At 43.6% G+C, this 12,618-nt stretch overlaps 1 protein-coding gene across 38 annotated transcripts in view; it reads left to right on the top strand.

Annotated features, from left to right (window-relative positions):
- The window catches only part of ESRRG (estrogen related receptor gamma), a 663,361-nt gene that overhangs the window by 68,335 nt on the left and 582,408 nt on the right, over window positions 1–12,618 (top strand). Inside the window, exon 1 of one of the 38 annotated variants that reach the window (XM_084979079.1) lies at window positions 11,960–12,046. The exons of the other annotated variants lie outside the window; for them this stretch is intronic. The gene's annotated coding sequence lies outside the window, so the exon portion shown is untranslated. Of the gene's footprint in view, window positions 1–11,959; window positions 12,047–12,618 lie in introns of those variants that run through there. 38 annotated transcript variants of the gene reach the window in all.

Here is a 12,618-nt window from a genome sequence, read left to right as displayed (position 1 = left end):
GGGAACTCCAGAAAGCCTGTAACTCGACTCGGTATCATATGAGTGACAACGAGTGTCTGTTACCCATTTTGGGAAGATCGCAGAGGGTAGAATTAGAGTGAGAAACTGTTCACTTCAGTGGATGAATGGCTTGTCCGAGTCACACACCTTGTGAGTTGGACAACCAGGGCTAGAGCTTGGAATTTGTGGTTCCCAAGATGGCATTCTTTTGAGGGCTCTTGCCTTCTAGTAATTAGACTACAAAAGAAATTTTATATCATATTGGAAAAAACAATCCAGCTTAGACAATGCTAAGACTATCTTAAAGAGATTGCTCAAAAGAGTCATATAGGTCTAGTTCTAATCCTAAAGCTGTAATTTAGAAGCTCAGTGAGATGTGGGGGAGATACCAAGCCATCCTGAGCTGTGGTTTTCCTCATTGTAAAATTGAGATTAAAAGAATGAATCAATGATGATTACTAAGCAATAACTAGAATGCTTATATTTTAGGTTTGTTGTGAGGATTAAATAAGATTACACATGGAAAGTCCCTAATCTTATGCTTGACACCAGATATCAGTAAATATTATTGTCATTCCTCTTTTCGGGGGGGGTGGTGCAGTGACGTAGGGTAGGATTATGACAAAAGGCTTTGAAGATTGCGTCTGGAATAGTGTGTAACTCAATGGTTTTCAACATTTTCTTCTACTGTAGCACATATAGAAAGATGCACGTCAAGAATTACCCCATGGCTGGCATGACATGATGCATACCTCGTAATGCAGCGGTGGTGATGGTAGTGGTGGCGGAGTTATGACAAAGATGCTGATGCTGATGTGTGAGATGCATATAGCAGAGATGAGTGCAGGGCTATGAGCAAGTCCCAAAGCTTTGGTTTGGATGGCACTGCTTTCTTTCCTACATTAGAGAGGAAATCAGGGTGTTAGTGAGCAAGAATTATGCCATTACAAGCGCACCTACACTCATTTATGTTAAAAGACAATCAGCAGAACTCTGGAGCCCTGTTACTGGTAACAAAGTACTGGCAACATACCAGTTGGTCTGGAAGATGCCGTCTTTCTTAGAGGAACCTGATTTTGAAAGGTCTTTACATCCCAGCCGTGGAACTAGACTATATGGGTTTGAATTCTGGATCAACCACTCACGAGCTGTGATGAGCTAGGAGAAGTAATGGAACCACTCTTTTAAAAAAAATGTATCTTTATTATTATTATTAGTAGTAGTAGTAGTAGTAATAATTATTTCCACAATACAGTTTTTTTTTCTGCTGTACAGCACGGTGACTCAGTGACACATACATGTACACATTCTATTTTCGCACATTCTCATGCTCCACCATAAGTGACCAGACATAGTTCCCAGTGCTACACAGCAGGATCTCATTGCTAATCCATTCCAAAGGCAGTAGTTTGTATCTATTAACCCCAAGCTCCCCAACCACCCCACTCCCTCCCCCTCCCCCTTGGCAACCACAGGTCTATCCTGCAAGTCCATGATTTTCTTTTCTGTGGAAAGGTTCACTTGTGCCTTATATTAGATACCAGATATAAATGATATCACATGGAACCACTCTTAATCTCTAACCCTTCATCTTTAATTGGCGTAATAGTGGTACCCAACTTACACTGTTGTTGTGAGGGTTAAATGCGTTAACACATGGCGAGTACTAAGGAAAATGTCCAGCACACAGTAATTGTTAGCAATTGTTAGAAGTTTTTATCTCCAAGCTATTTGACAGGGCAGTGTCTTGTCTTGAGATTTCCTCCCATATTTGTCATGTTATCCAGATGCTATTATTGTAAAACAGTGTTTTAGTTTTCGCATGATAAAAGCTGCTCCTAATTGTGTCCTTCCCATGGCAAAAAGCATTATGCCATGCATTGTATGGGATCTCTTCATTGATTTAATCCTCTCACCCCTCTTAGGAAATAGTGTTACCTCCATCTTATAAATGAGAACATCGAGCCTGCAATAGAACTGGCCCGGCTTGTGAGTGACAGAGTCAAGCCTGCAATTTATAATGCTCTCTACTTAGCTCCCCTCAACTGCCTCGTTAAGTCAGGGAGAGTTTGCAGAGGTGGTGGGGAAGGTGTATTTTCTGGAATGATAGAGACCCAAGAATCATGACATGGGTTTCTTCTAGGACATTCAGAAGACTCCAGCTAGAAACAGGGAAGGTGATTACAGTAAAAAAGAAATGTAATTTAGTCACCCAATCATCAGAAAATCTAGCAATATACTTTAATTTGATCTTATGGACAGGAAGTGATAAGAGACAGAGGTGCGAAAAGGTAAAGAATAATGAGAAGGAGGTGGAAGACAAAGAACAAGATAGAGAAAGAGGAAGAATCGTATAAGGCGATACCTGTCACTTAACACTCAAGCCATCCTGGACATGGATGGTTTAGAATCATCACCATCTTCAGTTTAGACATTATTTTGTTGAAGGCGACAAAATCAGAAATAATGCATTTGGGATTTAGACTATGGCATGTTACCTTTACATCTACTGCACTCTTTTGTTACCTTATGCTGCCTTTCTAGACATGAAGATTCATGTATAGACACACAAAGAGACAGAAGTACAGGTCCACTGACATGAAGACACATAATGTTAGAAGCATCTTTTAGCTTTCACTGGTATCCGTGTGGTGAATTTCTAAAATCCTCTTGTGCTTTTGCAGCTATAGGCGTACATTAGCTTAACCTATGTGCAGAAGACTGGGTGTTTAAAATATTATGAAGTATGGAGTGCATTTAATTTAAAATTAGTTTTGACTTTTATGGAATTGATTTTCAAAAATAATCTCATGAGCTAAGTCAGTCACCTTCTCTTCCCAGTTCTGCAGAGGACGGAGGTGAGTTAGGCAGAGGTTCAGTCATTTCCCAAAGGTAATAGTAGTTGACGGCAGGTCTGAAAGTCATTCCTGGTTTTCGGCCTCCAGAAAAAGGCTCCTTTCTTTCCTGTGGTGAGCTCTTCCAATCGGTGTGGTTATCGCTGCATCAACCTGTTGGGTGGACGTGTCACACCTGTGTACCAATGAGGACTTTTCTTGGAAACGGAAAGAGAGGATCTCCCTTTGATGCAGGTTTTGCTCTTGCTTTCAAGTCTGGAATACCGGCATGTGAGCTTTAAGGAATGACGTAAGGGCCATCGTTTATGGTGTTCTTTTGTTCCCTAGAATGCAGGCTGGGCACAGGCGAGAATCCTATGTCTTCCTGTGCTTTAGCCTCTGGGGTCCAGCAGATGCTATGGTGTCTTCCTCAGACAGTGGCTTGCTGCTCCCAAGGTCTGCCCACCAGGCTCTCTGCAAAGCAGACAGAGTTCCCTCCCAAGAGGTACTTCCTGCTCTGCATGTTTGTTTTGAAGACGTGGGGTTCACTAAGTACAGGGGACCAGAAAAAGAGCGAGGTACCAAGCCGTTGTGTGAGAAATGAAATGCAGCCCCAGGCAGCGCAGAAAAGAGGGAAGGGGAGATCTTCAGAGTTTCCAAGGTCAATGCCAGTGTCATACCATCTTCTGAATCAGTTTAAGCAAATTCCCTAAAGTTAGGCCACTGGGCAAAAGACCCCAAGGTCTTTCTTGGGGGGAAAAACCGTAACTGCCCAGTTACCCCTTTTCTGTATTTAAATGATGGAGATGGTGAGCAGGGACTCAGAGGGGTGAAAGGGATGCCTTTTCTCCTTTTCCTTGAGAAGGTCATGGAGCCACCTGACCAACTGGGAGAAGGGCTGCTTGAGAATTTGTTGATAAGTAATCGTTTTCTTACCGTGTCCACTGAAATCGATGCAGAATGACTCCCTTCCACTGTTTCTCCAGATTTAAGTGTTTCTTCTAATAATGCATGATATTTGTATAGTGAAAAGTTTATGAAGTCACAAATTATTTCCTTTTTATAGCTGAATTAACTTAGCAAGGTGAATGAAGTGGCTTGTTCAGAGTAACACTGCTTGTTAACAAGTGTGCAGGAGAGTCTAGATGGAGTCTCCTGATAGCTAGATCTGGATTGATACTGCTTCTAAGAGATCCTGGTTGTGGAAGAAGGTTTGTATAGGGTAGGACTGAAGACCAAATGGCAAGAACTCTAGGAAGGGGATAAAAATAGCCCTGAGAATATTAGAAGAAACAACTTGTCATGTCTTTGTGTGTGCGTGTGTGTGTGCCATGTCTGTGGCTACAGGATGGTGCAAAGATTCTAACTTTGCCCTCAACCAAAAATGGAGGTCAGAGGTCAGGGATAGGAGGTGCCCCTGGGGGACCCACACAGAGGGCAGGTGAATTCCATCCCCCGCCCCAGTCCCTTTCCTCACTTAGGTCGGGCGGTGGAGTGGAAGGACATTCTCTAGTTCTCAGAAGATGGAGCTGCAGCAGCTCGAAGCAAAAGAGAAATGACCATGTACCTACAAACTTTGTTCCTGGTTATCTGTTGTCCCACGCACTTTGCCGTGTAATAGAAGCATGATCCCTGTCAGTAATATCATTGTAGACACGAAGGGATAACTAAAAATGGTCCAGAGAGTGGCTGGACGGTGCAACATTCCTTCATCAAAGCAATTAATACCCTTGGGATAAAACTGCATTGGTCTGATACCTTAAAGTAGGGTTTTTTGTTTTTTGGTTTTTTTTTTCCCCATTTGGAATGAAACTTTCTAAGTTATGTGAATAGTAGAAGGTGGATAAAGCTGTGTTGGTCGGATACTTAGTTAAAAGAGGGGTGTCTTTTTTTTCCCTCTGGAACGAAACCTCCTAAGTCGTGTGACCAGGAGAAGGTGGAAAGAATCTGTGCTGTGTTCTCATCCAAGCTTTGTTTGGCTAATGTCAGGTAGATACAATCCTCACTCGTTTCTGGGTAAGAGGGTGACGTCCTTGGTTTGGCTTAATTCTAAGACTATGACAGGGAAATTATGTATTTGATAATGGCTCTGAAATCTACAAGTTGATCTGGCATCAGTCCGCATGGACCATAGATTCCTGCTGGGAAGTTCATTCAAGCTATTGCTGAGGCTTCCAAAGTACAGTATGTGACTGGCAGAGTGAACACACTGGTGCCCTATACATGTCAGCTTTTTGTCCTCAAACCATCTTTAACCAGTTGCAGCGGCCAGCTAATATTTCAACATTATTTTTAGAATGTCAAACTCTGATCATCACATGGACAACAGATATTTTCAGCTGAAGGATGCATGCTTAACGTCAAAATGTTGTGTGCATGCTAGAGCTTTACTCTGTATTTCTCTCCGTTGGATTATTTAATAATCAATTTGAGTAAAGTTTCACTTTAATACTCCTAGAAATTAGAGGAAAATATTGCTTACATTCATTTGCTGTGTTACACAGACACAGTACACAGCCAAGGTAAAAGATAAAAGATCAATTCCTATGGATCTCAGAGTTTCAAGCTTTTAAAGCTGTGTTATAGAAACTTTGTAATTATTGTGGGTAATCTTGCAGAAAATTAAATGTTGAGTTTGCATATGTGAAGAAGTTTGGACTGTTTGGCTCACCATAGCTTGTTAGTGCTCAGCATTTCACCATCCCCATCAGGCTTTGGGTTTCAGTTCACTGCTAGTAAAATGCTATTTGTAGCATGAGTGAAATCCCCAGCAGGGCCCGCAGCATTTTATGTTTGAGACATATTTTAGAGAACTTGTGCCTGTTTCAAAATGGCGCTAGACCAGTGGTTCTCAGCTTGGGGCACTTTTGCCCCCTAAGGAATTATGTTTGAAGACATTTTTGATGCTTACAACTGGGAAGAGGATGCTATTGGGATCTCGTGAGTAGACACTGCTGATGCTGCTAAACATACAATGTACACAGCAGCGCCTCCACAATAAGGAATTATCCAACCCACAATGTCAACCCTGTTGCGATGGAGAAGCTTTGCGCTTCCAAGATTTAAAAGGTAAGGGAGAAAGTAGGTAGCTTAAATATTTTCAGATTTTTAAAAAAAAAAAAAAAAGTGGATGATTTCCTGGTTAGAATTTTCCCCATGGGATGTAGAATAAAGGTGAAAAAGACAAACAAGTCATATATTTAACGAGTCATATATTTGCTGTAAAAAATAATGGGAGTAGAATATACATGTGGTGGCCATTGAGCTACATAGGGCAGCCACCATCCCAACAATATCAATTGCAATGACTTATGTAGAGTTTACTGTGTATCAGGTACTTATGTAGAGCTTACTGCACACCAGGAACTGCCAGTTCTGGCTATCCAAGGATTCAGTTAATCCTTAATGCAGCTCCACTGAGGATGTACCACGCCTGTGCCCTTCAGTACTCAGACACTTCCGGGCTCAAGTCGGTCGGAACAAGGTGAGCTTCTGGCAGGAAGTGTAAGGAACAGAGCAATGGCTGCAGGGACAACAATACATTTGGAAAGAAGGCTTTATTGTTCTCAATGCCCCCAGTTGCTCAAGCTTTCATTCTACGGTGCTGTTGTTGCCAAAGTGCTTCTCTGGGAAACTAGGATTGCCATCATAAAGCAGGTTTATATTAGCTTCTAGTGGGAGGAAAAGGAAAAGGTTTTATAACACACTGCTTGCCAGTTCTTCACCTGGTTCCACGCCTGTCTTTTCCTCTCCAATAGCCATCCTCAACCAAACGGGTCTTCAGGTTGTATGTAAATGCCGAAGAAAGGCGTGTCCCCTGCAGCTCAGCCTTGTAACTTAGTAGGTGGGTGCTCACACGAGTGGCCGTCACTTCCTCTCTGGCTGCTGTCTGTCTCATCTCCAGAGTTTGCAGTGGGAATATGAGCTCCCTCTTTAAAATGCCATCACCGGGATGGATTTGATCCTCTCAAATCTCATGTTTCAAAGAAAAATAGGTAAAATTTCTCTAGGTGAGCCTCATGGGAGGTTCTCTAAGAACACACTGAACAATGGAATTTTCCCTTGGAAATGCCACATGGAAAGTCATATTCGCAGAGGGGATTTGTGGGGGAATTGGGAAGTTAGCTAGATTTGCTGCTTTCATACCTTCTAGGGGGTTCTGAGGCCAGGGAATTAAGTTTGTCGTAGCTGGAATCTTACTTTGCCAAAGTGTGGCCTATTGTATTAAACCTCAGTTGCCATGAAAAAACCGGAAAGGAAGCTATAGCACAAATAACTAAAGATATGTCAGTGTTCTGAGCATCAGTATTTGTGGGGCACTAAATACTGTTTATCTTTCTAGTAGCAGTTGGACACCTCTGCATTTTTCTTACTATACAATGCCTTCCTGTTGGTACTGGAGTTGGGGAAGAGAGGCACTCTAGTGCTTGAGGTCTTCAGTGTCATGCTTTCTTCTTTCTTCCTGACAACCCCAAGTAGCACACGGTAAGAGTATATTCAAGTTGGAGAAGACTGGCATGCTTGGGGTAGAGAGTTGGAAAGAAAGAAGGCCAATCCCCCTGTTGCTGATCCCCTTCTGTTTCAAAGAACAGTCACCATTCATTTGTTCAGAGCAGGCTTCTCTGTGCCTCCAGGCTGATTCTTCCACGCAACTCATAGTCTGTTTGTTCAAGTTCCCCTAACACGTATAAGGAATGCCCGCGATTTGGAGAACTTCTCCTCTTCCTCTGCCCATGGGAGTCGCTGCCCTTTCCCAAGCTCCTGGCCACTCTTCTGTGGAGGAAAGGCCTGGGTCCGTCTGACATGCAGGCCCGGATCAGGAGAGTCTGTAGCTCCTTAGAGACGTCTGCCTGCGCTGGTCTGTGGTTCATTGCTGGGACCATCTGGGTTCTGCACCTGACTTTGCCGTTGACTTATTAGCTTGTGACCTTGAGGCAAATTACCATTGCTGGAGTTCCCTTCATGGCTCAGCGGTTGATGTACCTGACTAGGATCCATGAGGATGCGGGTTCGATCCCTGGCCTCGCTATGAGCTGTGGTGTAGGTCGCAGATGAGACTCAGATCCCACATGGCTGCAGATATGGTGCAGGCTGGCAGCTGTAGCTCCGATTAGACCCCTAGCCTGGGAACCTCCATATGCCAGGGGTGTGGCCCTAAAATAGCAAAAAAAAAAAAAAAAAAAAAAAAATTAAAAATTACCATTGCTAAGTTTCCATGACTGTAAAATGGATCTCATATGTGTGTGTGTGTGTGTGTGTATTTACATATGGATGTATATTGAAGATTACATGATGTAAAATATACAAAGCACAAAATGTAATAGAGGTTTGGGGGATGATGCTATTAATTACTAGGGTACATACTACTGTACATACTACTGTAGGAACTATTGGAGTCTTGAGAAATTGGACTCACTCAGTACTTAGCTTTCGAAAACAGTCTGAGGACTACAGACTTTTGACTCACCCCCGTACTCCTTTAAATGCAGATCCCAAGCCTCTAGCCTGGTGTTTGAAATAGGACTCTCTAGAGGGTGGGCTCCGGCGACTTGTATTTTTAGAAACACCTCCTGTGATCCCAGCAGCCTTCCGAGTTTGAGCAGCGCTGGGTTCGTCCACATCCTTTGCCCGCTCTGTGTCCCCCTTCCCCTCCGGCCGTAGAGAGACATCTAGAAACTTTAACTCTTCCAGGTGAAGGCTCTTCTCCCTGGGCGGAGTCTGCCTTGGCGCGAATGAACTCACTTCCCCCGTGTGGAAGCTGGTCCTTTTTATGATGGGGCCCCACGTGGTTGAGTCACGTAAATGGTGTGAGAATGAGGATGGAGCAGAGCCTGTGAGATCATTAACAGGTGTGAGGAGGTTGGAGGCTGAGCCCTCCGGTGAGGGGCCCGCACCGGCCGTGGGCATGCTTCAAAGCGCGGAGCTGGTGTGCTGCCCTGACTTAGTGCTCTGTGCTGTGGGTAGAGCTTTGACCACCACCTCTCTACCCAGACACAGTTCCTTCACAGTTGGGGAGAGCAGGAGATGGCTGTTCCGTTGCCAGCTTCCTAAAATGCTTTTGAGAGTCAGCTGGGTTTTGCTTAGTCCTCTTCTGCTCTTGGATTAAATATAAAAATAACTATGTAAAGCATATCCACCCTCTTTTCCCTGTCTGCTGAAACGGCAATCTGCTTTTTCTAGAACCCATTAGAGAAGGAGGAGGAGAGGAAGGGGAAAGACATGTAAAACCCCCCATCCCCACCTCAGAGCTGCTTCTAGACAGGATTCTGCTGATAGATCTCAGCTGAGGGAGAGCAGAGCTGGTTGCCCGGGGACCTGCCTGGTTAAGGGTTAATTAAGCAGCCGTGAGCCTGTGCTTTCTCGCCCCATCCTTCCTCCCCCATCCTTCCTCCCTTCCCTTTGTAGCCATGTTAGTTTTAATCGACATCCCCACCAGAAGTCCGGAAGGGAAAGAAATACAGCCTAAACCTGGTGATGTTTTCATTTCTAAGCCATAAAAGTGTTTGATGTTAAGAAACATTTGAAACTATGGACCAGAGGGAGGTATTTGTCGCTACCTGGTTTTTGCTGCTCCAAACCAGCCTCGTCCCTGTGACCACAAAAACAGTAGCACCGGTTTGCAGCAGCTTTCCAAAGAGAAGGACTTCAATCTCCAACCTTCTCCTTTGATTGTAGTTCCGGAGAACAGATTTTCTCTGCCAGGTGTTGCTTTAATTTTCTACCTCCTTACGAGGAGTGATTTTTTTGCGTGTGTGTTTGTGTCCTTGAACGGGGGGCATGATTGTGGAGCTGCCTGGATCTGTTGACTTTCCTGCCACGGGTGTGATCTAAAGAAAGAAGATGCCTCATCCCCCTCGCTGTCCGGAAATGGAATGCCGTGCCCTGTGCTTGAGCACCAAGATGTGGTCTGCTGGTGAAAAGCTAGGCAGAGACCTCGGCAGAGACCAGGGGAGAAATTGATCAGCTTTGCCCTCCGCTCCCCGCCCCCCCTTGTAAGAGTCTCTCAGACTGGATGCCCCAGCTTTCCAAACATGGTCATTTTCAAGATAAAAAAATGCTGGGGGGAGAGTACCAGAGCATCTTGCAAAACCAGCCGCAGCGGCATCCTGCGTGACGGTCCAAATATTAATACAAATAGAATTAATTCGCACGCCAGGGGTGTCTCAGGAATCCATTTTATGTTGGCACTGCACTTGGGCTTGAGGTTTTTTTTCTTGCCACCCCGTGACTGCCCGAGTTGAAAAATGTTTGCTAAAGAAGGCAGCACGGCGCTGCGCCCCCATCTACAAATTCGCTCAAACGAATTCATTGACTCACCCTGGATTTTAACTAGTAGCAAGCAGAGGTTAAAAAGTAAATGGCTCTTTCATGTTCTGGGTGAGCGGGGAGACTGTTACCAAGGTCCCACCTGGCATTTCACGCTTATTTTATTTGGGGGAAAGAGCCAAGATGATGCAGTTATCATTAGCAGGTTCTCTAAGGACATGCTTCCTTAGTTCATTAAGGATTAGGGTTTAAAATACATCTGATGTGTAGATTCATAGAAGCGCATGCCAATTCCTTGTATCTTGTGTTAGATTTAGTTTGGGGCTCAAGCCAGACTTTGCTGTGGCTTTTGAGTTCTCCCAGCCTTGTCTTTCTTTTCCTGCAGTGAATTTAATAAAGAAACTATCTTACAGTAATAATTCCAACGAGCCCTGGACATTCCTTTGGGGGAAGAGGACTGACCTTTTCCTGTTTTTAATAAAACCTCTGTGAATTTGGGCTTGGCTTTTCTGCCGTCCTATGTCACCGTCTTTTTATTCCATAGTTAAGGGTGGGGTGAGCCCACTTCTTCCCTCTGAATCACAAGTGTGTGTGCAGTCCTGGACTCTTAGAATATGCATATGCCTATTACACTTGGTTCTTTCTCACACGCATTTGGCTACTTCTATTTTTATATTATCTCCTTTTTTTCCTTGTTGATAGATTTTGGCTTTTAGTTGTGACTCAGTTACCCCACCTATTTCTGAAAGACCTGGGAAGGAGTGCTTTTGTGATATGGGGTTGAATTATGCTCTGTTGATTGGTAACTGTGACACTGGCAGTTTTAAAAACTTCTTTTTTTGTCTTTGTCCTGAACAAGGAGCATTTTACACCTTATTAACTCCTAAAAAAAAAAATCCTACTGGGTGGATAATTTGGAATGGAAGAATTTAAGACCTTTTTTGGGGGGAAAAACCATATCCACAAAAATATCTCTTATGATTATTCTTTTTTTTTTTCTTTTTTCTTTTTTGCCTTTTCTAGGGCCGGTCCTGTGGCATATGGAGGTTCCCAGGCTAGGGGTCCAATCGGAGCTGTAGCTGCCGGCCTACGCCAGAGCCACAGCAACACCAGATCCGAGCTGTGTCTGCGACCTACACCACAGCTCACGGCAACGCTGGATCCTTAACCCACTGAGCAAGGCCAGGGATGGAGCCCGCAACCTCATGGTTCCTAGTCGGACTCGTTAACCACTGAGCCAGGTCGGGAACTCCTTGATTATTCCTTATCGTCACTAAAAAACATTTGGCATATGAAATAGAATAGCCTCTCCATGAATGTTTGATATATTTGAATATATAGCTAGTCAGTAGATAAGCTATTGAATCATGAGTATGAAATGATCATTTCTAAGGAATATATTCTCCACGGTCTCAAAACGATACCTGTACATTTGGGTTTTGTAGTCACTTATGATGGAGCATGATAATGTGTGAAAATAGAACTTTTTCAATTTTTGAAATTAAAACTTAATGTGTATTTGTCTTACATGTCTTCAGGCATACCCAGAGACATCTATTCCCTTGTGTCTGTCTAGTGTTCAGTGTCTTTTAGATTTTCCAACTCAGAGCTAAGTCCTAGCACATTCCTAAGTCCTAGCGTATTCCTTGAGAGGTGGCATAATTTAGATGCTTAAAAAGGAGAAAAAAAAATCTCTGGATAAAGGTAACGTATATGACACAGCAAGGAGGTTTCTGTTAAATCTCAGTAAACAGGGTTCTACTCACAATTACGTTACTGGCCCAGCCCTCGTCAGCCACGTAGGACCACGATTGTACGGCCAGGGTTTATTTTGCTTCGTCTTTCTTTCGCTCCCTCAGCTGAATTGTACAAGTAGGAGAATCCAGTAAATGATGGAGACGTTAAGAAGTTCAGAGGGAGGGAAATCACTGGACTCGTAAAAACCTGTGAGTGGCCGACAGTCCCTTCGCATTAAATAATCTGTTGATCTTCACAGCGGGACCTCAGTCATCCGTTCCTCGCACTCTTCTCCACTTCAGCCACCTGCTCTGCGTAGCCGTCTCGTGGCGAGAAACTCCGTCTTCTTTTAAAGAAAACCGTTTTTATTATAAAGCCCCAAGAGAGAAAACAACATGATTCAAATGCATGTCCTGATGCTCTTATGATTATGTATTGCAGATATAGTGTGTAAGATATGTGTGTACAGATATCTGTGTACATGTGCACTGTATAGAGTGTGTGTACACACGTGTGTATACATATGCATACCGGCTGGGATAAGAAGTGATAGAATGTACCTCACCCAATCACAGACCTTTCTACCCCTACAAGTAACCACTATCCATTAATAACAGTCACTTCATTGTATTTTTAGAAACACGTTTGTCACCCAGTGGGCATCCGCAAACACTATGTTTAGCCTTGTCCATTAAAAAAAAATCGATATACCTTTACGTCTTTTTTAATCTGTAAAGTTCCTCCTTGATCTCTTTCATTTCCTTACCATTTATCAATTGAA

This window comes from Sus scrofa, chromosome 10, assembly GCF_054392235.1.
Source record: "Sus scrofa isolate SSC_HxYL_T2T_F1_AM1 chromosome 10, Sscrofa_HxYL_maternal_Yorkshire_Landrace_v2.0, whole genome shotgun sequence".
Lineage (NCBI taxonomy): Eukaryota > Metazoa > Chordata > Mammalia > Artiodactyla > Suidae > Sus > Sus scrofa.
The sequence above is the reverse complement of the archived record's forward strand: the minus strand, read 5'-3'. Positions and strand labels throughout refer to the sequence as shown.